We start from the raw sequence: 21,551 nt of genomic DNA, 5'->3' as shown, positions 1-21,551 counted from the left end.
TCTATAGTTTTCAATAGACCCAAGTATGCAGATGAATGTAGATTTTTACCATAAACTCAAATCCACTTGAAAATACTAAAAAAGCTATTAATATGTCAAGTATTCCAATTTTAATTTCTGTGGTTGATAGTATAAGATAATATATCTATGTGTATATATGCCATTGATATCCTTGTCATTAGTTAAATTAGAGGATACTTTTGTATATTTGTGCTGTGGATTGTGGTGAATTGTGGGCACTTGAATACATTACTGTGAATCAGACTTAAATCTGATTGTTCAAGAATACATCCACTGGAGGGAAGGGCGGTGAAAGGAATGCATCTACAGAGGTGGTCACGCTGGAATCAGCAACAATTGTCCAAGGCCCTCACTTACCAAGCCAGCTCTCCAGCGCAGTGCAGATCACGGATCACCAAGAGAGCTTACGAATTAGGCTTCTGGATCCTTCTCTTGAAGGTTCTCCTCCCTCTCGTCCCCTCCTTCCATTGAAACACACACATCCCAAGCATGCACGCGCGCTCACACAGTACACACGCAGAATGGCCCCTGTGTCTGAGCCTGGCGCTGCAGGAACAAGCTCCTCCCTGTGAGCTGTCTGTAGTAGTTTCTGTTGTAAATGCCCTAAGTTGGAGAGGCCCTGAGCTGCAGCTGCAGTGAGTGTTAGCGCACTTTAGGCACCTAGAAATGTCACCGCGGAAGGCAACACATGGGCTGCAGCGCGGCTGGTGGAGCAGGGCGAAGTCAGTGTCTTGGACGCAATCCATCTCCACTGCGGAGTTATCACGAGGGGAGAACAATATGGCCAGGAGCGGTGGGAGAGGACGGTTCCCCCTTCCCAGGCTATAGCTCCAGGCTGCACCACCACGGAGGCGGGGGGAACTCCCCTCACTCCCTCCCCAACCCCCCCCCCCCCAACCAATAATGCTTTTTTGGGGAGTCAAATTGGGATTTTTGTTCCCAGACTCAACTTATTGCAATTAAGTACCGGCCCAGGGAGAGTAGTTGGTGTGAAGAGACGAAGTTTGAAAACCAGAAAAATTAGAGAACTTTTCAAGGATAAACAAACAAACAAAACACACAGTCGTTTGAAAATTGCCTTACAGCAGAATCCGCGTTCTGAAGTCTTTCCAGAGTGACCTTTGATCTTGGTTCAGGACTTAATGCATTGATACTCCACGTCTGAATGCCCCCAAAAGCATTTGCCAGGAAGTTGAGTAAACGTTACCCACCCCACCCCCGCCCCCCCGCCCCAGGCTGTTTGTAATGCACGTGCACCGAGATCTCCGGAAGGAGCCCCACGGATCGCTCTGGCCTCGCGGCTCAGTGTTCAGGTACCCACGCCCGCTGAGATGCATCCCGGACACGTCTGCACGTATGGATGCGTGCGTGTGTGCGGGTCTGTGTGTGCGCGCAAACAGCTTCTCCTAACTGGAGCTGCGGCAGCGGAGTCCTTGGAAGGAGGGGGCGACGACAAGCCGCTGGAATCGTGATTCAGGACTATTAGGGAAAGAATGAGCCGCTTCTGAGTCATCGCGAGCCTCCAGACTTTCCCCGCAGTGTGGCAGAACTTTGTGCTGATGAGACAATAGTGAAGCGTGTGCGTTTCCTACAGGGCAGACCATTCCGGGGCTGGGGGAAGCCTGGGGCCTGCGCCCGGCCGCGGTGGCCCGGCCTCCTCCCCGCGCCGCGCAGCTCCCCGAACCCCGCCGAGTTCGGAGTCCCCGCCGGGCGGGCGCGCCCGGGGCGCGAACGGGCGGCGCGGGGAGGGGGACGGGCGCGTGGCGGGCTCCGCGCGCCCTCGCGTGTCCCCCGCGCCCGGGCGCAGCTGGCGCGGTCGGTCTAGTGCAGCGCTCGGCTCCGCGCCTCGGGCGCTCGGCTTCACCTTCAGAGGCGCGGGGCGTGCGCGTCCTCCTCCCCGGGCCGCCGCCTCCCCGCCAAGGTAGGGACCGCGGTGGGGGCGCCGCGGGCCCACGGGGGCGGAAGGCGCTGGGCCCGGGGCCTGGACGCTCCGGGGACCTCTGGGTGCGCCGCTGGTGGGGGGCGCCGGGGAGGGGCTCCCGGGAGCTGGGAGGGCGGCTAGGCTTTTTCTGCCGGTAGTTGCTGGGCTCCGCAATTCCAGGAGAGGGAAGATGCAACTTCGGGCGGCGAGGCGAGCGCCGGGAGGTGGCTTTTACCGCAGTGGAGGGGCGGGGTGGGGGCCGGGGTGGGAGCGCGGAAGAGGCTCTGGCTTTGTACACTTCGTCAAAGGCGACGCGGGAGGAGGGGAGCTCGGATGCGCCCTCCATCCATTAGGAGACAAAGAGCAAATTGCCTTACTTTAAAGTAAAAACGCTCTGGTTAATGAAGGTGAGTGATGGGGTTGCGGGGCCCCGAGGAGCCGCTTCAATTATTAAGGGTTTGGCTGATGGGATCGATGCGGTGGGTACCGAGCGCTGCTGCCTCAGGGAAGTGTTAGCGCGAGGGCGGGGGGGGGGGGTTGTTTGCCCTCTCCCCTGCCCTGTTTGCCTGCCCATTAGCAGGGAGCGTAGAAGTGACCCTAACATTAAAGAAGTGAGAGCCTGAAAGGGAAGTTAGGGCAGGGGCAGGGGTGGGGGCGGGGGCGAGGGTTCCCGCAATGCCTTGGACAGGGGTGGGAAGAGGGGTCCGGATGGCTATGACTTCTCCGAGAGGCACCCAGCCAGGCTGGAGTAGGGGCTGTGATGGTGGTGGTGATGGTGGTGGTGGTGGTGAGAGGGGGGTGAAGGGGGGGAGTTACTGATATATACACCCGAGTATATCCAAGAAAAGAAGAATGCTGTGGATGTGTGTGTGTTGGGAGGGGAGGGTGGGGGGGGGGAGAGGGAGGGAGAGGGTTGGAAAAGCGCTTAGTCTGCCATTTCCAGAGAGAACTAGCATGCTGAATAGCTACGATCAGTGTGTTTTTAGATTAAACTGTCTCGTTAAGTTTTAAAGAAACTTCGTATGGGTAAGTTCGCCAACAGCCAGAGCATTGGTTATTTAAAACAGGAGGTAGGTTGGTGCGGTGACAGTCTGCCCCAGTAGGCTGGGAAGGCAGTGGACCCGGCGGTTAGGAACCAGAGAGACCCAGCCTTTTAACCAGCAAATGTGGGTCTGTAAGTCAGCCCCATTTATTATCAGCCTTAATAAGCTCCCTGCAGCAGGCGGGGAGCTTCTGGGCTGTGTTTGTGTGTTCCTCATTCCGCTGGGCTTGTTGGTAAAGAATTACTCGGTCTCCGGGTGTGCAAAGATTAACTTGCTGAGGCCCCTTTTAAAATATATTCATTCTGCGCCTTATTTAATCCAGATGCACAAAAAGCCATTTGCTGCTTCATTGTTGGTTTACATTTTTTTGAAAAGGCGACTGGTATAACCTGTGGAATTTGAAATGCAAATAAAAGCCTGTGGGAGTTGAGGCAGAACAAATCGGCGTTTATAAAGTGAAAAAGATTTAATGTCTTTGAAATCATTGCGGGGCGGGGGCGGGGGGGGGGAGCAACCGGGAGAGGGGGAGTCATTTTTCAGGGAGTGAATTGTGACGTCAGGTCTTTTTGGAAAAGATATTTTTAAGGTCTGAAACCCGGGTATGTAAAGTGCTTACAGGAAAAACAGATTACAAGATTAACATCTGTTAACATGATCATTTATCTCCAGCCAAAAATAGGTCAGTTCTTAAGGAAACGCGATTGCTGGCGCATGCTTAAATAAAATTAAAAGAATAAATTCTTGATTTAGGACCGGTGTTTTTTATAATCTGACCTATGAAAAAAAAATTTTTTTTATTTCGAGATCAGTGAAAGGTCAAAGTTCCTTTTGAATGTTGAGTACAGCTCTTCACTCTGCGTCCACCCCTCCCAGCGCCCCCCCCCTTCTCCTTACCCTGAGCTCTCTCTTCGCCCCCCCACCCGAGATTGCTAATTCCCTTTTCACCCATTGTGGAAGTACAAAATATACTTAAGTGGATATTGTCTGATGCCCCCCTCGTTAAAGAAGGAAAACTCTCCCCACAGATAGCTAACTTTCAGAGCTCTGCTGTTCTTTTACCATTAAATGAAATGGTGAGGAGGGGGGGGGGGGGGAACAGTGGGAGGAAACAGCCTTGCAAAGTTTCCCTGCCCCCTGACTGAGAATGACGGCTCTGTTGGCCAATCCGTAGCAGCTTTCTCCATCCCGGAGGTAATTTGGGGTGTGAGTGTGTGTGTGTGTGTGTGTGTGTGTGTGTGCGCGCGCGCGCACGCGCCCATGTGTTAAGTCCCACTAGACCCGCGCACCCGCAGGCTCCCGATTTGCACAGCTGTGTGCTGTAGACGTGGGCACACTTTGATTCTAGTCTGTGCAGCCTGATGGGCACACTGCAGTTCAAATGAAGACCCTGCCTCCTCTGGGTGTCCTTCTCTAAAGAATGGACCTAAGAGGCGCTTTCGGATTCCAGTCCAAACCTGGAGAAGGGGGAAGAAAAGAGGAGTGATGTGATTATGCTTCTCAACAACTGGGGGATCGGCTCCTTTCGTCTCGTTCCCACGCGGCAGGCGCGCCCCAGCGCTCTTGGGGTTCGGGTGAGGGAGCCCACTCTCCGGGCTCAAAGTGCCCAGAGAACGAAAATGGTTCAAACTGCTGCTAACTCCGCACTAAAATGAAGGCAGCATGTACCTTTCGACTTCAATTTATTTTTTTTTAAGGAAAGTGGATACTTAATCCTTGCCACAGAAGGTGACCTGCTCCTGGTCAGTGGAAGTTCTGTGGCTCGCCGAGTTGAGTGCGGAGCCCGGGCGGAGAGCGTCACGGGCCGCCCGGCCCCCCACCCCCCCCGCCTCCGTGCGGGCATGATCTGGCACCAGCTTCCCTGGGAACGTGGGGAGTGGTGTGTGTGGAAGCGAGTGGACCAGAGCTGGCCTTGCAGCATCTGTCCCTGTTGGAGTTGCCAGGCTGCCTCCCGCATGGTGATGATGCGGTGCAGGGGTTAAGAACCCACGTGTGCCCCCTCCCTGCCCAGAGATCCCCTGCTGGGAGACACCTGGGAGACGCCCGTGCCCCAGCGGCCCGGCCGGACCGAGGTCACCCCGAGGGCCTTCGGGCGACCCCAGACGACCTTTGTCCTCCCCCCTGCAAGAACCTAACTCGGCGAAGAGGCCGTGTCCTGCCCAGCGCCTCCAACTCGGGCCATTTCCTCCCCCCAAGGCGGAGCTGGATCCATTCTGCCTCCCGCCCTCCCAGGGAGATCGCCGGTTGAGGAATGGGCAGCGGGGGGGAGGTGTCGTTGGATTAAATCATTCCTATTTCTGAATCTCGAGCATTTTGGCGCTGGGTCTGGGGCGCCGCTGGGGGGGCTGGGGGCGGGGCGGGGGCGGCGGGGGGGGGATCTACCTGCCCGCCCCGGGGGCGGGGGCGGCGGCGGCTTGTTGCCGGGCTTCCTGGGGGCGGGCCGTGGGCGGGGCGGCGGGGATGGAGGTGGGGGAGGGCCCGGCCCGCGCCCCCGCCCCCCGGCGCCCGCCCCCCGCCCCCCGCCCCCGTCATGCGGAGCGGACGTCACACGCCTGCACTGTAACCCAAGAAGTGAAAGAGACGGGGACCCACGGCCCAACTTCGCACCGTAACAAAGGCGGGGGTCCGTGCGGGTCGGAGGGGGACCAGCTGGGGAGGGAGAGGGCCGGGGGGCGGGGGGAGGGGCCGGGGTAAGGGAGTGGGACGGCTGGGGAGTGGGGGCCTGTAGGGACGGGGTGGAGGGGTCTTCGCGGGTCTGGGGAGTCGAGGCCAGACCTGGATCGGGATTCGTTGCGGGAGTGGAGGGGTGTGGGGGGGACGGGGCGGGGGTCTGCGCCCAGCCCGGGGGTCTGCGCGCTGCAGGGACCGCGCTCCGGGGCCCAGGCGCCAGGGAGACCAGGTAATTGGTTTCTATTTTAAACTTCACTTTGTTCTGGCGGAGGTGGGGCGGTGGGAAAGGCGTGGCCCTCAGGACGATTACATAAGTGTTCACACACCTGATGTGGTCCGGGGCCGGGGACCCCGCGCAGGTTTGGGTGGGAGGTGCTGGGGGCGCACCGGCCCGGGCACCCGGCGGGCGCGGGGCCGTGGCGCGTGGGTGTGTGTCCTGCGGGGCGCCCTGACCCAGCCGGGCGCGGGGAGCGGGGTGCACGGGGCCGCCTGGGGAGCCCAGATGTGCCGGTGGGCGTGGGCCGAGCCTGCCAGCGGGGTCCCCCGCGTAACAAAGGGCAGGGCTTCGGAACCTCGGGCCGCGCAACTGTGCTGACCTCACAGCAAGTCACAAAAGGAACTTTAGACAGTGATCTGAATTAAACATTAGTTTCCCACCCCCGTGAACCTGCCATGAAGTCTCCGTCCTGATTAAAGATGATTTAAAAATGGATGTATCTCCACGCCGTGGCTGCGGAATAAATACCCTTAAAGAACTGACCCACGTCGTCGGCGCAGGGCTGGCTTTTTTTTTTTTCCCCCCTCCAAGCCGCCCCACGAATACGATGGGGGTATTTTGGTTGAGGAATGTAAGTGCTACTTTCAGGAAGGAGGCATGTAGGCTATTCAATAGGCTACTTTCTCCTGCCACGTAAAAAGCAGCTCCTTGTATCATTTGTCTGTTCCTCCTTCCTTTTCTCTGGCATTCTTTGTGGCATCGCAATCACTTGTTATTTATATTTACATAGACCAGCCAGAATTAAACATGCCACATGCCACATGCTACTGCTGCGTGTGTGAATGGAGAGTCCCCCCCCCCCCCCTCTTGGTAAAATTGGAGAGAGTTGAGCGGAGGAGCTGGGGGTGGTGCCTGGGTCTGAGAGTTGGATTACAGGGAGGACATCTTTGGTTTCACAAGAGAGACGGCCATGCCATCTTGAATGGGCCCTGGGAGAAACTGAGCTCCGAGCAAGGCTCAAGTCTTTTGGTAATGGAATTAGAATGTGGATGTGCTGAGATACACGCAGCACGCCTCCTATTTTTTCTTAAGTTCGTTTCTAGGACTTTGTTTTCTTAAACTTGCTCATTTGCATATGCTGAAACATTCAGGGCACTTTAACATTCTAAACAAATAATCCCCTGGGTGTGTGATAGCGTTGAGCAGGAGGGGCCTGGGAATGCCTTCCCGAAGTGAAACCAAACAGCTAAATGCATATTTGGTAGGAACAGGATTCAGCAGTCCAGAGGCAGGCGTTTTGCTTATTTTTGTTTCTGAGTCATCTTCCCAAAAGACTTACTGTACTGAAACGTACTGGCTCAAGAACTTTAACTCTGGAATGTGTCACTGATGATCTGGGAATACTTTTTGCGACAGGAGTTAATCCCTCCTATTTGTAAACAACTTTTAAAGTTGCCTGACTAATTCAGAGATTAATCAGTCTGAAGGCCCGCGTTTCTAACTTTACAAGATGTTATCCCAGAAACCAGCCTGCAGTGAATAGAATAAGAGATGGTGGTGGAAAGAGGTCACTGTTGAAAGCATGTTGTCTCCACTTCTACAAATTCAATTTCTCCTCTATTTACCTTAAGTCTTGATATTAAGATGAACCGAACAAGGAAAGGAGGCTTCTTAAAAAAGAGTGCCTCCAAATGAGGTCCACTTTAACAGATGGTTTTCGGCCTTACCAAATAGGGGAAAATGATAATGTGACCTGCAAATTTAAGTAGGGCTTAGTCATGGATTGTTCTTGAAAAACCAGTACTCCGTTTACTGGGTTGCTGTGGATTTTTATTTATTTGATTTCAGGATATATATATATATATATATATATATATATATATATTGCTCTTATTTATGTTTTATCAGAAGGAGTCTTTTTAAAATTGGGAGGGAGGGGCTGTAAGTCTGACTGGAGGTTGTGTTTAGAGTTTCAGCGGCATTATACCTTAATGCCATGGAAATAGGAAACTGAAATATAAGCTGATTACGTTCAGCAGGAAGGAGCTTGTCCAAACCAGTGCGCTTTCCTGATATAATATGCTTGTTTCAAATGCTCGGGACAGTACTCTGTTTTGGTTTTTATTCTATTTTCATTGGAGAAAAGGGCGTGTGTTAATTATATAATTAAAATGGCATTTTGCTTATAGTGCAATTAGATTTCTGGGTGAATAAGGCCTCTCTATTGCCTTATGGGAAGGAAACAAACAACTTTTTCATTGGCATCTGAGGGCCAGTTCAGCTGGAGACATCTACACTAGGTGATAGGCATAGATTTAAGCAGAAGTCATAGAACTAATGGGAAAAAGCAGAAGAATGTTACATTTGATGAGATATTTGCATTATAAATACTTAAATGTAGAAGTAGCATTCCTTCTTCAAAGGCAGACATCTTTACTGCTGTAAATGTGTAGACATTTACAGCAGTAAATGTGGATAGAGCCAATCTGACACAATCAGTTAGTCCTTTCCAAAATGCATCTCTTGGCTGTCCTGACCCCTCCTCCTCAAAAGTCCTGGAGAACGTGGGAGAGTCCGATGAGCCCCCCTCTTAGTGAATGCAGTCCAGACAATACCTTTGGGCCCTTAGGCACCCTATGAGGCTTGGTGTGTGCTGGCCTGACCCCAAAGCGTGTTCCTCTTTCAGTGTGGGCTCATACTGCCCAGCTAGCACCCAGCACTGAGAGTTGCCTGGCCTGGCTTACCACGTGGCACCTTTGATGGCTTCCAGAATTATTAATATCTAAATGCGGATAATTAATTGCACGACTAATTGTCTTTAGCTCCCAGACCCTTACTCTGGTGGAAACTGCATGTCATGTGGGTTTGCATTTTTCAAGTGAATTGCATTGTTGGGATGTGGGTGTGTTCTGAAGCCTGACCAGGAGCTGGTTGGAAGATGTGCCCATGTGTCATGGAGACAGATGACAGGATGCAGCTTCTAGGAGGCAGATGTAAGTGTGGACGACTGATTTGAACCCAAAAGCTTTGTGCACTTCACCAAACAGTTTGGGGAGCAGCAGTTATTTGACTTCTTTCTGTGTTGGGCTTGGTGCTAACTGGGGAGCATGAACTAACCCAAATGACTGTGGTCCTCTTCTTCCTCCTCCCTCCTCCCCTCCCTGGTGCTTTCACCCCCCACAACCTTTCTATCCAATGGCTAGCAGCGAGTGTGTTGGCAGCAGCCTGTTAAGGACTGAATGTGTCTTGGGAGTGACAGCATTTTCCAGAAACAGGCCTTGACCTCGGTCTTTTTTGGCCTCAGGAACAAGTGAGTTTGGGGTACAGGAGGTAGACAGTTCTCTTTGATGGAGTGGTGACCTCTGCCCTGAGTAAGGTGAGATCACACCCCCTCCCCACTCACCAGAAATGGGGGTAGTGACTTATAAGGGGGAGTATTCTTTATCACTGACTCTAGCTATGAATTATCTTACAGTTTTCAGGAATATTGACAAATTGTCACAAACCATTTTAAGGAAGGAGTCACATCAAATGTTTATGAAAAACTTATTAAAATTAACCTCATGGGAAGACTGAAGAAAAACCTTATGAATTTGAAATCTCATCTACTTCTTTAAAAAGCATCTTTACTTAGAATTAATTTTCTTCAGCAGAGGACCGTTTTAGGGGCATGACTTGGCTGTAGGAAGGGTACATATAAGGGCGCTGCGAATGCACGGCTTGTGTTTGAGATCCAAGAGCGGCTCAGGTCTGTCAAGTGTGTCTGAGTGGGGAAAGGAGCAGTTGTAACTGTCCGTTTGTGTAGTCTTTGTCCCTTGAATCTGGCTACACGTGATTTGAGCAGCTGAAGCTTTTCTTTCCGAAGCTCGACTGGCTGTCATATTTATGTGCAGAATGAGATGTTTTCTAGTGGCCTGCATTCGAGTGGTAAGGAAGTGTGATTCTATGGCTCTGGACTTTCCTTAAAAGTCTTTTTTTTTTTTTTTCTTTTTTAAATCCGGCATTTAGGCTTCACTTCCAATGGCAGTGAAAATGACAAAGCAGTAATAATTAGAAATGCAGCTGTTTTCAGCATGCAAACATATGAATATCTGTAATGAGCAGAACATTACACAGAAGAATAGAAAAATAGTTTAAAAAGCAGCTATGTCAGATATAGATACATTTTGCTGGTTACTTAAATATGTGTTCATTCTAGTTGATTTTTCCCCCTGAAGTGTGTGTGTGTGTGTGTGTGTGTGTGTGTGTATGGTCATTGTGTGTGTGTATGGTCAGCAATGTAATCGCTAAGTTCTCAAAACCACTTTAAGAAAAAGATATTATACAGAGTAGGGCAAAGGTAGGCTTACAGTTGTGAGTACACAAAGCACAGTTTATTCTTGGATTATTATGTGTTATTGTTTTCCCTACAAACAATTGTAAACCTACTTTTGCCCCACCCTGTACATGACGGTGAAGCTTAGATAGTTCCTTGCCGGAGTGGTGAGAATAGGGTGAGATATTAGTAGTATGTTTTCAAGGCAGAATGAATCTGGTGTTTTATTCCTTCAGAAGCAGGTAGACTTGTCTCTCACCGTGTGGCACCCCAGGGAATTGCTGATGTCAGCTCAGCCCTGGGATACAGCTGTCCTCCTATTTTCTTGCTCATTTAGGGGATAGTGAGTGCAGGCGACATGTGGTATTGGCTTTCAGCGCCCCGTGAAAGGGAGACTTAGAAATGTAGGTTCTATGTTAAAACACTGTAGTTTTTCCTTAATGGCTAAGAATTAGTAAAAAAAAAAAAATTTGCATTATTTGGTAACCCCTCGACAAACCCTTTCCTCTTCACTCTTCCCTGTCAAAGGAAAGGGTGTTTGTTCAGGAATTTTTTTCCTTTGTTTCAGAAAAGGGCAACATGTGTCTGTCTCTGCCATATGGCACTATTTAACCTACGTGGCTCGGGCTGACTCGGCACTGCGCTTGCCTTGATTTATTTCAGCGTTCGAGAATGTTCTTTGAAATGTACAGCGCCGGGTGCACCGAAAGTTGTGCGAGAGGCTGTCCCTGGCTGTAGCAGTTTGTTTAGCTGATATTCAAAGGTAGTGAGCTGGTGTTACTGTTATTGTTCCTGAATTGATTTTCGTAGGAAGTAGTTGAACATGAAATGATGACTGAGTTAATTCAGGAAAGCACGGAGCCCACTGTGAGTTAAAATTTCTGCTGATTGCAGGTAGGCTGAGACTGGGTTGGTAAGAAGGGACCTTCACTAACTACTTCCTTCCTGAGTACTCCAATGATTTTAACCTAGAGCTAGAAAATATGTGTTTTTGTTTTTCCCCCCCTTAAAGACTTGGCTATTTTTGAATGGATGGATGAATCGGTGAGCAGATTCCATTTCATAGTTTTTAATCTTTTGTTTTTCAATTATAGGTAAGGTGATCAGACGCCCCACTTTTGGCAGGTCAGTCCCGATTTTTAACAATTTGTCCCACGTTAAAAATCGGGACTGTCCCGCCATAAGCGGGACATCTGGTCACCATAATTATAGGTGACATACGATATTATATTAATTTCAGGTGTACAACCCAGCGATCGGACATTACATAACTTACTTTAGTGATCATCCTGATATGTCTCGTGCCCATCTGACACCACATCATTTGTTTCCATATCACCGACTCTATTCCCTGTGCGGTACTCTCCATCCCGTGACTATTCCGTAACTGCGATCCTGTTTCATAGTTGGAACTTTTGTGGTGCTCTTCTGGAACTGTCTAGAGCAGCAGTCACCAGCCGGTGGTCCTTGGACCACTGGTGGTCCGTGAGGTCTGAAAAGGTGGCGACCGCTGATCTAGATGAGGCGGATCTATAATGTGTCCAAGTAGGGATTTGTTTTGTTCACACGTGCCATATTCATTTGCATTTTTGGATCGTATTTAATTCACCAGGGGGGCTTCTTCAGCCCTGTCCTGGGAACCAGTGACTACAGAGCGTTGTAGAACATTCCGCCTTCGTTTTTAACATCCTGCAGGGCTGTGGCCTTGCTACCCATGCCAACCCATACTAAGCTATAGGAACCCATGATAACGCATGTCAACACATGCTGACAATGCTAACACATGCTTACGTGTCTCCAGGCATCTCTCTTGTTCGCTTGGATGGTGCCATTTGAAGGAAAAAAAGTAAACATATTTGCACTCCTCCCTGTGTGTGCCCACAGCGGGGCCTCCGTGCACAGGAAGGTGGGCTTGGGTGGCACAGAGAACTGCTGCCTCGGGCAGAAGCACTGCTGCACTGCTTTTGTTGATGCATAATTTATATTGACATTATCCGTGACACGGAGGGAACACTTTTGTGCCATTTGAGAAAATATCACCATTGACATTGGTAATTATATCCCCGCAGATTTAGATTCATCGCACCAAAGCTTTCTGTGTCCTTAGTGTGACCATTAGCATAATGGTGATAATTTGTCCCTTTGTATCGCCAAGCAGCTTTAGATTCCCATGATTGTGGTTAAGTACAGCGTGGCCCAGGTGCTCACATGGCTTTCTTGTTCCAAAAACGGCTTTTTACTTTTCAAAGTAAGGGGCGAGGAAGATGATCTCATTCGTGAAGCCAGCTTAGAGACTATGACCCTTAGTAAGCGAATCTCAAATGTGAAAATACTTGCCGTAGCCGAGTAAACTTGGGGACAATTCTGTGGAGTCCTGGGATTTGTGGTAGGATTGAAATTGTCCCCAGTAAATTACCCTGGTGACAGAAAAGCAGAATCTATTGATGGCTTTATGGGAAGATTGGCTTATCAGTGATTTTCTAGGTTGATGAAAGATTATGACTTGCTTAGAATTTGAACTTTAGAAGGGAAGGTTAATTTTCCTAGCTACCCATTTTTTTCAATATCTGTAGGAATTGGTTAAAAAGGGAATTTATTGCGGTAAGAATTTGAAATTTTATGTGCCTGTGGGAGATGGTTTACAGCCCGTGAAGGCACAGGTGCCAGCATGCATTTCAGGCTGTCCCTATGGCACGTCTACCAACTGTCCCGGGAAGTTGTCAAACATTTAGGAAAACGCATTAGATCCTTTGGGCCCCACAGGCACCCTTTGGATGGTTCCAGGGTGGTGGCTTACACTTCCACTTGTACAAACCAGAGTACATGTGGCCCAGAGTATGGATTTCATATTGGTTAGGTAGGAGTATTAAATAGATTCTGTGGAACCAACAACTATGGATTTCATATTAGCAGTATTATATCGATTCTATGGAGCGACTGGGAAGGAAAACATCGATTTTCATGATTATTTACTTTTCTTTATGAATTTAAGTTATTTCGATTTGGGTTTATTTTATTTTATTTTTTAAATAGGTTTTTATTGATTTCAGAGATGAAGGGAGAGGGAGAGAGAGATAGAAACATCAATGATGAGAGAGAATCATTGATCTGCTGCCTCCTGCACGCCCCCTACTGGGGATCCAGCCTGGAACCCTAGTGTGTGCCCTTGAGGAATGGAACCTGGGACCCTTCAGTCTACAGGTTGATGCTCTGTCCACTAAGTTAGGGCGATTTGGGTTTGTTTTAGAAGGTTGATATTGAGTTCTATATAGCCTATATAATAAAAGCCTAGGTGGCGTCATGCCCTTGGGCAACCCCCTCGTGCAATGTTGCCACAATGTGGCCGCCACAAAATGCCTGCCCTCACGCCACAAGATGGCCACCACAATATATCCGGAAGGGGAGGGCAGTTGTGGGTGATCAGGCATGAAAGGGGAGGGCAGATGGGGGGGACCAGGCTGGCAGGGAAGGGCAATTGGGGGCGAGATCAGGTTGGCAGGGGAGGGCAGTTGGGGGGTGATCAGGCCGGCAGGGGGGTGACCAGGCTGGCAGGGGTGACCAGGCTGGCAGGCAGAAGGGGTTAGGGGCAGGCAGGCAGGTGAGCAGTTAGGAGTCAGCAGTCCCAGATTGTGGGAGGGATGTCTGTCTGCTTGTTTAGGCTGGATCCCTGTGGGACATTCCCCAGGGGTCCCCGATTGGAGAGGGTGCAGGCCAGGCTGAGGGACACCCTCCCACCCCGTGCATGAGTTTCGGTACCAGATCTCTAGTATGTTATAATGGGCAGGAAACTGAGAGTTTGTTTTTGGGTGAATCCTGATATTTTACAAATACTGAAATAAAGGATTTAGTGACTCAGTGATGGACAGGGCTCCAAGCCAACTTACTTGATTCCCCCAAAGTTTATACCTGCCTGATTGCACAAAGTCTGGTGGGGTAACACTCCACATTCAAGACCAGGTTGTTGCCCTGGCTGGGTAATTCCATTGGTTAGAACATCGTCCTGATACGCCAAGATTGTGTGTTCAGTCCCCAGTTAGGGCACATATAAGAATCAACCAATTAATGCATAAATAAGCAAAACAACAAATTGATGTCTCTCTCTCTCTCTCTCTCTCTCTCTCTCTCTCTCTCTCTCTCTCTCTCTTTCCTTCCCTCCCTCTAAAATCAACAAATTAAAAAAAACAATGAGCTTGTTAAGAGCTGGTCATTTTGTAGTATGCAGTGATCAGGCATTTAGAAAGGAGACTTTGTACTGTCCCCATATCTATTTCACTTCTAATGCTTAGCTAGAGCTCCAGAGAGAAGAAATGTTGACTAAAAACATAAAGTTTTGCATCTCTCAATGAGGATATCATGTCCATATGAAAACTGGACGTATGGTCCCATCCAAAGGAGACTGCAAGGACAGACCAGGTCACCAAAGACCCCAAAGTTGTTTGCGCGGCTCTCTAGCTCAGGAGGGGGCCAGGACACAAGTTTTCTTGGGAAACGCTGCACTGGCTGATCGGCATCTGGCCTGCTCCTGGTTGCTGGATGGACTCTGGCAGACCAACCAGCCTGTAGATGGGTCCCTGTCCCCTCAGCTGGCTCCTGGGACATGGAGCGGGGGCAGTGAGGTTTTCTTCATCCAGTCAGAGGCCCATAGAAAACCCGTTTCCTTTTGCATTCTCCGTGTGAGCAAACATGGCTGACAATCTAGGTTTTCTCCAAAGAGGAAAAACTAGTAAGCTGAGACCCAAATTTTGAATGCTTTCCCCTTTTGAAGAAGCTAATACTGAGAATGTTTTCATTATTTATCTGAAATTACATCTAAGGTAGTTTGCTACCTTTCCAGAAATTTCTCAAAATCTTGGGTGACCAAGTGTAAGCTAAGAATTGCCCAGATTGGTGATCAGCGTAAGACCAGCCTTCATCCTGTGTGAGAATGATGTGTGTGAGGGATTTTGCAGGCTCACTTGAGTTCTGGGAATTGAAATCTTGCTATTTGCATGTGGGTTGCAGCAGTTGGCGTCTGTGTACCCATCTCATTCCATAAAGGATGAGGTGCACTAGAGGTTACACGTTAAATCAATAGTGAAACAAAAATGAAAACCAAGAAGAAAATGGACTAAGAGGTCACAACGAGAGGAAAATAGGACGTATCCAGATCATAATGTCCCCATTCAGGGGGTGTACTTGAACCAAAAGTTGGAATCTGAATTTCTGGCAATTAAAGCAAGAGTGAAACATGACCATTTATATGCTGCACCGATGAGAAGGGTAAAACTCACCAATGATCCCAAGGAAAAAAAAGCCTTTAAAAGCTTGTAACCATAAGGAAACTTTTTTACGTTGATTTTAAACTGGATGATTCTATACATATTTTTACATAGACAATGCCTTCAACAGTATTCTCCAGTCCCATGACACAGCGGCCTCCCTTGGATACAAAAAACCAATGGCAAACGAGCAAAATGCGAGATGTGGAGAGCTAGTTTTTGACTCTCCATGACAGTATGACCGGATTTATTGAGCATGACAGTTTCCCGTTATGTTACAGGTTTAACTTTTATTACTGATGACTTCCTATAGGACTCAACCTTGGCGAATGCCTCAATAGTCAGTCCCACATAACTCTGTCCACAAACACTGGTCAGATGCCTGCCTGTCTTTATGTTCCCTGATCTTGGGCATCATTCCAATTAAGAGGGCAGGGAGTCACATTAGTCCCTCTCCCCCATGGGGACACTGGGAGCCCACACAGTTCAGCAACCTGGTCACAGTGCCAGCGCTGGGTTGCCTGAGTGGACCGTTCTTGGGGCAATCGCCTTGAATTTGTGGTCTTCCTCACGCTTGTTCAAATGTGTCGAGTTATTTGTGTCTCGGTCTGAGCCACCCGGCGTTGTATCACATGATGGAAGACCAGCGTCCCTCTCTCGCCCCTTCCTCGCTAGGAGGCTGGGATCACTGCTAAATCACCCTGGAGGAGCTGGGAGTTGGTGTGTAGTGTCCTCTGAGCTGGGACCCAATCAGTATATGGCCATGTCTGCTCTGAAGACAAGCCAAAGTTTTGAGTAATACACCAAGAAAGAGAGATGTTGCCGAAACCGGTTTGGTTCACTCGGCCTGCGGGCTGAGGGGTTCCAGGTTCAATTCTGGTCAAGGGCATGTACCTTGGTTGCTGGTGCATCCCCAGTGGGGGGTGTGCAAGAGGCAGCTGATAGATATTTCTCTCTCATCGATGTTTCTAACTCTCTATTCCTCTCTCTTCCTCTCTGTAAAAAAAAAAAAAAATCAATAAAATATATTAAAAAAAGAAAAAAAGAGAGATGTTGGACTGGGGGGGGGGGGGAGGGGAGGAGGCGGAGGTGCATGGAGGGGAAGTCAGAGTTTGAAGCAGGGAACCATTTAGCCTTCCAGCCCATTAGAGGGACTTGGCCCTACCCCTGTTCCCTGACCCCTCTGCCTCTCTCTCCTGTTCTCCTGGTCGCTAGGATCCTGAATCTGGGGTCTGTATTTCTAAAACTCCTGGGCTGGGGTCGCAGACTTTTCCTGTAAGGGGCCTGAGAGTATTTTGGGCCTTGTGTGCCCTCGTCTCTGTGGGCACCACCTAGCTGAGGCTTATAGCTCAGGAGGAGCAGCCAGACCCAATGGCAGCAACTAGATGCACTGCATTTATGGACTCAAACTTGAATTTCCTATTATTTCACGTGCCCCAAAATATTGTTCTTTCGATTTGTTCCAACCACTTAAGAATGTGAAAACCATTTGTAGCTGACAAGCTTTACAAGGACAGGTGTCGGGCAGGGTTTGGCCCACAGCTGCAGTTTGCTGACCCGCTGGGACCGTGCTGCCCCATGGAAATGCGACGCACCTGTCATGGGAGATCTTCTTTGGTGACCACGTGAAAAAAGTTGAAGAAATGGGTAGAAGGGATGCTAATATGTTTTATTTAACCCAATAGATCCCAAACTTTACTTGCACACGTAGATGACATGCCAGTTATTACCAATATGTTTTTTTGTTATTTTCCGTACTAAGTCTGTGAAATCTGGTGTGTATTTCACGGCCCGCCCCCATTTGGACTTGGCGCCGTTGGCCCCACAGAGGTTGGTGCAGCTGTGTGTGTGTGTGTGTGTGTGGGGGGGGGGGGGGGGGGTTGGGATGACGGGCCCAGTTTGGGAAGCCCCCTCCATAGCTCGCTGCCAGGTGCCAGTGTGGAGGGAGAAATCTCCATTCCACAAGTTCAGCTTTTTAAAAACAAGGACATTGAGGGAAGAAATGTTACCTTGGAGGTATCTCAGTGGAATTCTAGCAGTTAGAGGGAAAAAGGTTCCTTTTACCACTCTGGCGTCTGTGCCAGGAGCCCGTGGTGGCAGTGTGGGCGGTGGGCAGGAGGCTGGGGCCCACTCTCAGCGCATCTGCCGCTGGGAGTCCCGAGTAGGTTGACTGGGTAGGTTGACCAGGTAGGCTGACGAGGGTGCTCTTGGATAAAAGACCCATCCTGTCTAGGATTTTCTCCTACTTCCCTGAGGCCAGACCCACCTTCAAAATGGCACCCGTTCACTGAGCTTAACTCTGGCCCTGGGGGAGGTAGAGAGGAACTGAGTGAGATGGAGCCCAGCCTGCAGTCATGGTGCTTCTGGGCATGACCTGGAGCCCGTGCCCTGCACCCCTTCCTGTGGAAATGGGCCTGGCCTTCCCTGAGGGCCAGTGATGGGGGCAAGAGGTGCTCTGGGGGAAAGGAAAACGAGCCCTTCGCAACTAAATAGATACAGACAGAGGCCCTTACCCTGAGAGTTCCAGAAAACAGAAAGTTGGATGGTTTGAGTTTATTCTGTCTCATTCAGCGATCATTTTACATCCAGAATCAAAACTGTGTAGCAATTTGGTTATTTTTAATTTTTGCAAGATAAAAAAAAACATTATGTTTGTTTTAGAAGAGATGAGGATTGGGATCTAATTGAATGAGGTAGATGCTATTTATAGTTTGGTTCACCTCACGGTGTCAGAAGCAAAGTGATAGAACGTAGGCGCTGTGCAGTGGGCTTGGGTGTGAGGTACCCGCGCCGGGAGAGCCAGGCAGACCTGACTTCTTGTTTTGTACTTGGTGGTTGTGGTGGCGGAATAGCCACCAAGTACTCTTCCTGCTACGTAACTGAGGACTTAAGTGAGGTGATGGAGGCTGGGGCCCACCCTCCCACAGTCATGGAGGAATATGCCGCTCGGTTTCTCCATTCAGGTCCCGGAGGTCTGAGATGTGGGGGTCGGAGTTCGCTTCCAACTCTGAGTGACAGCCCAGGAAGGGCTGTGGTTGGGGTTTTTACTTAGGAGGGCAGCGTGGAAGGCAAAACTGCCCCTCCTCAGAAAGGATCTGGGACAGATGTGTTTCATCAGGCCTTTCTAAGTAGGTCGTTTAAATATAATAACAGGAATAATAACAAAAATGAAGATCCTCTCCTCCACCAATGGGTAACAATAATGGCTCAGAAAAGCTGTTTCTCAGGAGGGAGGGAAGTTAGTAACTTTGTCAAAGCAAACATACCTCCTTTAAGAGGATGCTGCTGCTGCTTCCTTTTTTAAAAAAAATATATATTTTATTGATTTTTCACAGAGAGGAAGGGAGAAGGATAGAGAGAAACATCAATGAGGGAGATACATTGACCAGCTGCCTCCTGCACACTCCCCACCAGGGATGTGCCCACAACCAATGTACATGCCCTTGACCAGAATCGAACCTGGGACCCCTCAGTCTGCAGGCCGACCGAGCCAAACCGGTTCCAGCAAGGATGCTTCTTTTTAAAAAAGTATTTTTTTTATTGATTTCACAGATGAAGGGAGAGGGAGAGAGATAGAAGCATCAATGATGAGAGAAAATCATTGATTGGCTGCCTCCTGCATGCCCCCCTCCTGGGGATTGAGTCCGCAACCTGGGCATGTGCCCTGCAGGGAATTGAAGGGTGATCTCACGGTTCTTAGGTCTGCTCAACTACTGAGCCACATCAGGTGGGCAAGAGAATGCTTATTTTAAGGAGATGAGGGCTGGTGCATTGTAATGAGTTTTCATTCACATCCACAGTATTTTTGTGTGTATGATTTCTGTACTGTTCCTGGGCTGCTAGGTATTAATAGCGAGATACACAGAGGAACGTAATGGGTTCTGCGTAACAATGGACTATTTTGTGGGTGCAGGGAGTGTGTTTAGGGTGGTCTGGAAGCCAGGTGGAAGGGAAAAGATCCATGAGTGTAAAATTGTAAGAGAATCACATTGTGTTGGTATATTTAATATGTGCCTCCAGGTAGGCTCAAAACGGTGCCCTGGTTTTTAGGAGACAGAGCTAAGCTAGTCTTTGTCCTCATGTGGCTCAAGGCTGCTGGTGTGTTTGGTGGTTCGGTTTTGTCCCATTTTCAAGGTGAGACACAGTTAAGCTGCTTCCTCATCCGGGGGCTGATCCCGTTCTTTGTGGCAACGCCGTGGCTCACCTATGCTTCCTGCCTGTAAATCTAGACGTTCAGCCCAACATGTTTATTATTGCGATTGAGGGTCAAGTTCAAGTTCCATTTCTTACCCTGAAATGCCCCTTCTGATAGTGGGACTGGTGTTGGAACAGACCAGAATTCTTGTTTACTGTCTTGCCCGTGGAATGGCCGTATCAATGTTCACAGGAAACTTAAAATAAAAGATTTTTATTTTTTAATAAGATCGACCAGCGTTCAGGTGTAATAGCAAAGTCCAAATCGACATTGTTCAGCGCTGATAAAGAGTGCTGCTTATCCTTGAATGTTTCAGAGGCTCAGCAAACAGTGCTTTGGACGTGTGCTACCCAGGCAAATGGATTTTTATGTTTGAAGGAGAAATGCGAACCTTTGGTGTAGGGATCGCAGTTAGTGTGTGACCTAAAATTCTTGGGAGAGTTTTGCAAATCCTACTTGCCTCACCCAGTTAGATTTCATAAGTGGGCCTTTATCTTGAACATGATTTAAGCCTTCATAGCCAGTCACCCCCTATTGGCCATCCATGGGAGTGGGGGAGGGGAACGTAGGTGGTTTCCACCCTGTCATGTGAAATTTATAGGTGTTCAGTTGCCTGAGGTTCTTGCTTGTCAGATGGCACTTGGGTATCAAAGTAAATTAAAGTGTCCTGGTGAGAACAACATTTTTTTTTTTTTTTTTTTTTTTTTTACACAGACCTGGACTGGTTTTGGAGGTTCCTGGAAAAGACACACGAAACTGCAGGCTTACATTGAGTCACCCCTGGTCAGAATTTATTTCTTTCATATTCGTTGGAAAGTCACTTTGCTTACTTTATTTTAAGATGTCCAAAGTCCATGCTAATGATGTGGACAGTGTCCTGGTTTTAAATGAAAAGGAAACTTAGAGCTGAAACAAGCCAACTCCTTCCCCCACCCCTGCGATGACTACTTTGGTTTTTTTCTGTGGAACTCTTTTGGCTGGCAGGGAGTTGAGCCAGATGTCATTATTCCAGGGAATTACGGGAAGCTGTATAATGAAATTATTGAATCAGAATTAAACGTTGGCAACAGGTATCCAATGTCTCCCATTGTCTGTTTCTCTTTGGCAGGGGGTGAAGACAGGTACGAGTATTACCTTGTAAGGCATATACACAGGTTCTCAAAAGTAAGTTCTGTGGAAGTGCACAAACGGTCTAAGATACCACACTTCCCCTTTAGGATCACAAAGGGGACTCGGGGAGGGTGGGCGGCACAGTAAGTGACACATCGCTTCATTCCCACCCACGTTTGTCTGAGTAATGTAGTGATAGCCAGATACTTCAGGGAGTTCTGCCTGAATTGAACGCTTTCTTTTCATATAATTATACAGAAGGCATAGTTCATGGACTACAGAGTCTTCATCATCTTTGCCATAAAGTTATTTACAGTCTAAAGAGGAAATTGCATTTTGAAATCAAAGAACTTGTTCGACATTTCACAACATGGATGTAGTTTTGTTTTATGCAAGCTGCTATGTATTGAGTGCCTGCTATATGCTAATCGCCATATTAGGCATTTAAATACATTAACTTAATGACTACTAAGATTTTCAATATATATAAAATTTAAAAAATAAAAATGTATATGCACTTTAAAAAATGAAAGGCTCATGTGTCGTGCCATTACAAATTACTCTCTTTTTTAAAAAGACGATTTTATTGTTTTGAGAGAGAAACATCAGTGGTGAGAGGGAATCATCAATTGGCATGTCATCTACTCGGGATTGAGCGCACAACCCAGGTATGTGTCCTGATGGGGAATAGAACGGGTGACCTCTTGGTTCATGGGTTGATGCTCAGCCACTGAGCCATACTGACCAACCACAACTTATTCTCTTTAAGGGATGTGTAGAGGGCACTTGCTTGCACACAGCCTC

The 21,551-nt window shown here is 48.8% G+C and overlaps 1 protein-coding gene across 5 annotated transcripts in view; it reads left to right on the top strand.

Moving 5' to 3' along the window:
* Nucleotides 1–1,615: 1,615 nt before the first annotated feature.
* The window catches only part of ZNF516 (zinc finger protein 516), an 87,395-nt gene continuing 67,459 nt past the window's right edge, over nucleotides 1,616–21,551 (top strand). The window contains exon 1 of one of the 5 annotated variants that reach the window (XM_084887974.1): nucleotides 1,616–1,942. The gene's annotated coding sequence lies outside the window, so the exon portion shown is untranslated. Of the gene's footprint in view, nucleotides 1,943–2,242; nucleotides 2,350–5,480; nucleotides 5,606–5,832; nucleotides 5,882–20,352; nucleotides 20,421–21,551 lie in introns of those variants that run through there. The other 4 variants (XM_084887975.1, XM_084887973.1, XM_084887976.1 and 1 more) reach the window with 4 other exon arrangements.

This window comes from Pipistrellus hanaki (assembly GCF_964339955.1).
Source record: "Pipistrellus hanaki genome assembly, chromosome: 6".
NCBI lineage: Eukaryota > Metazoa > Chordata > Mammalia > Chiroptera > Vespertilionidae > Pipistrellus > Pipistrellus hanaki.
Note: the sequence above shows the minus strand (reverse complement) of the source record. Positions and strands in the feature narration are given on the sequence as shown.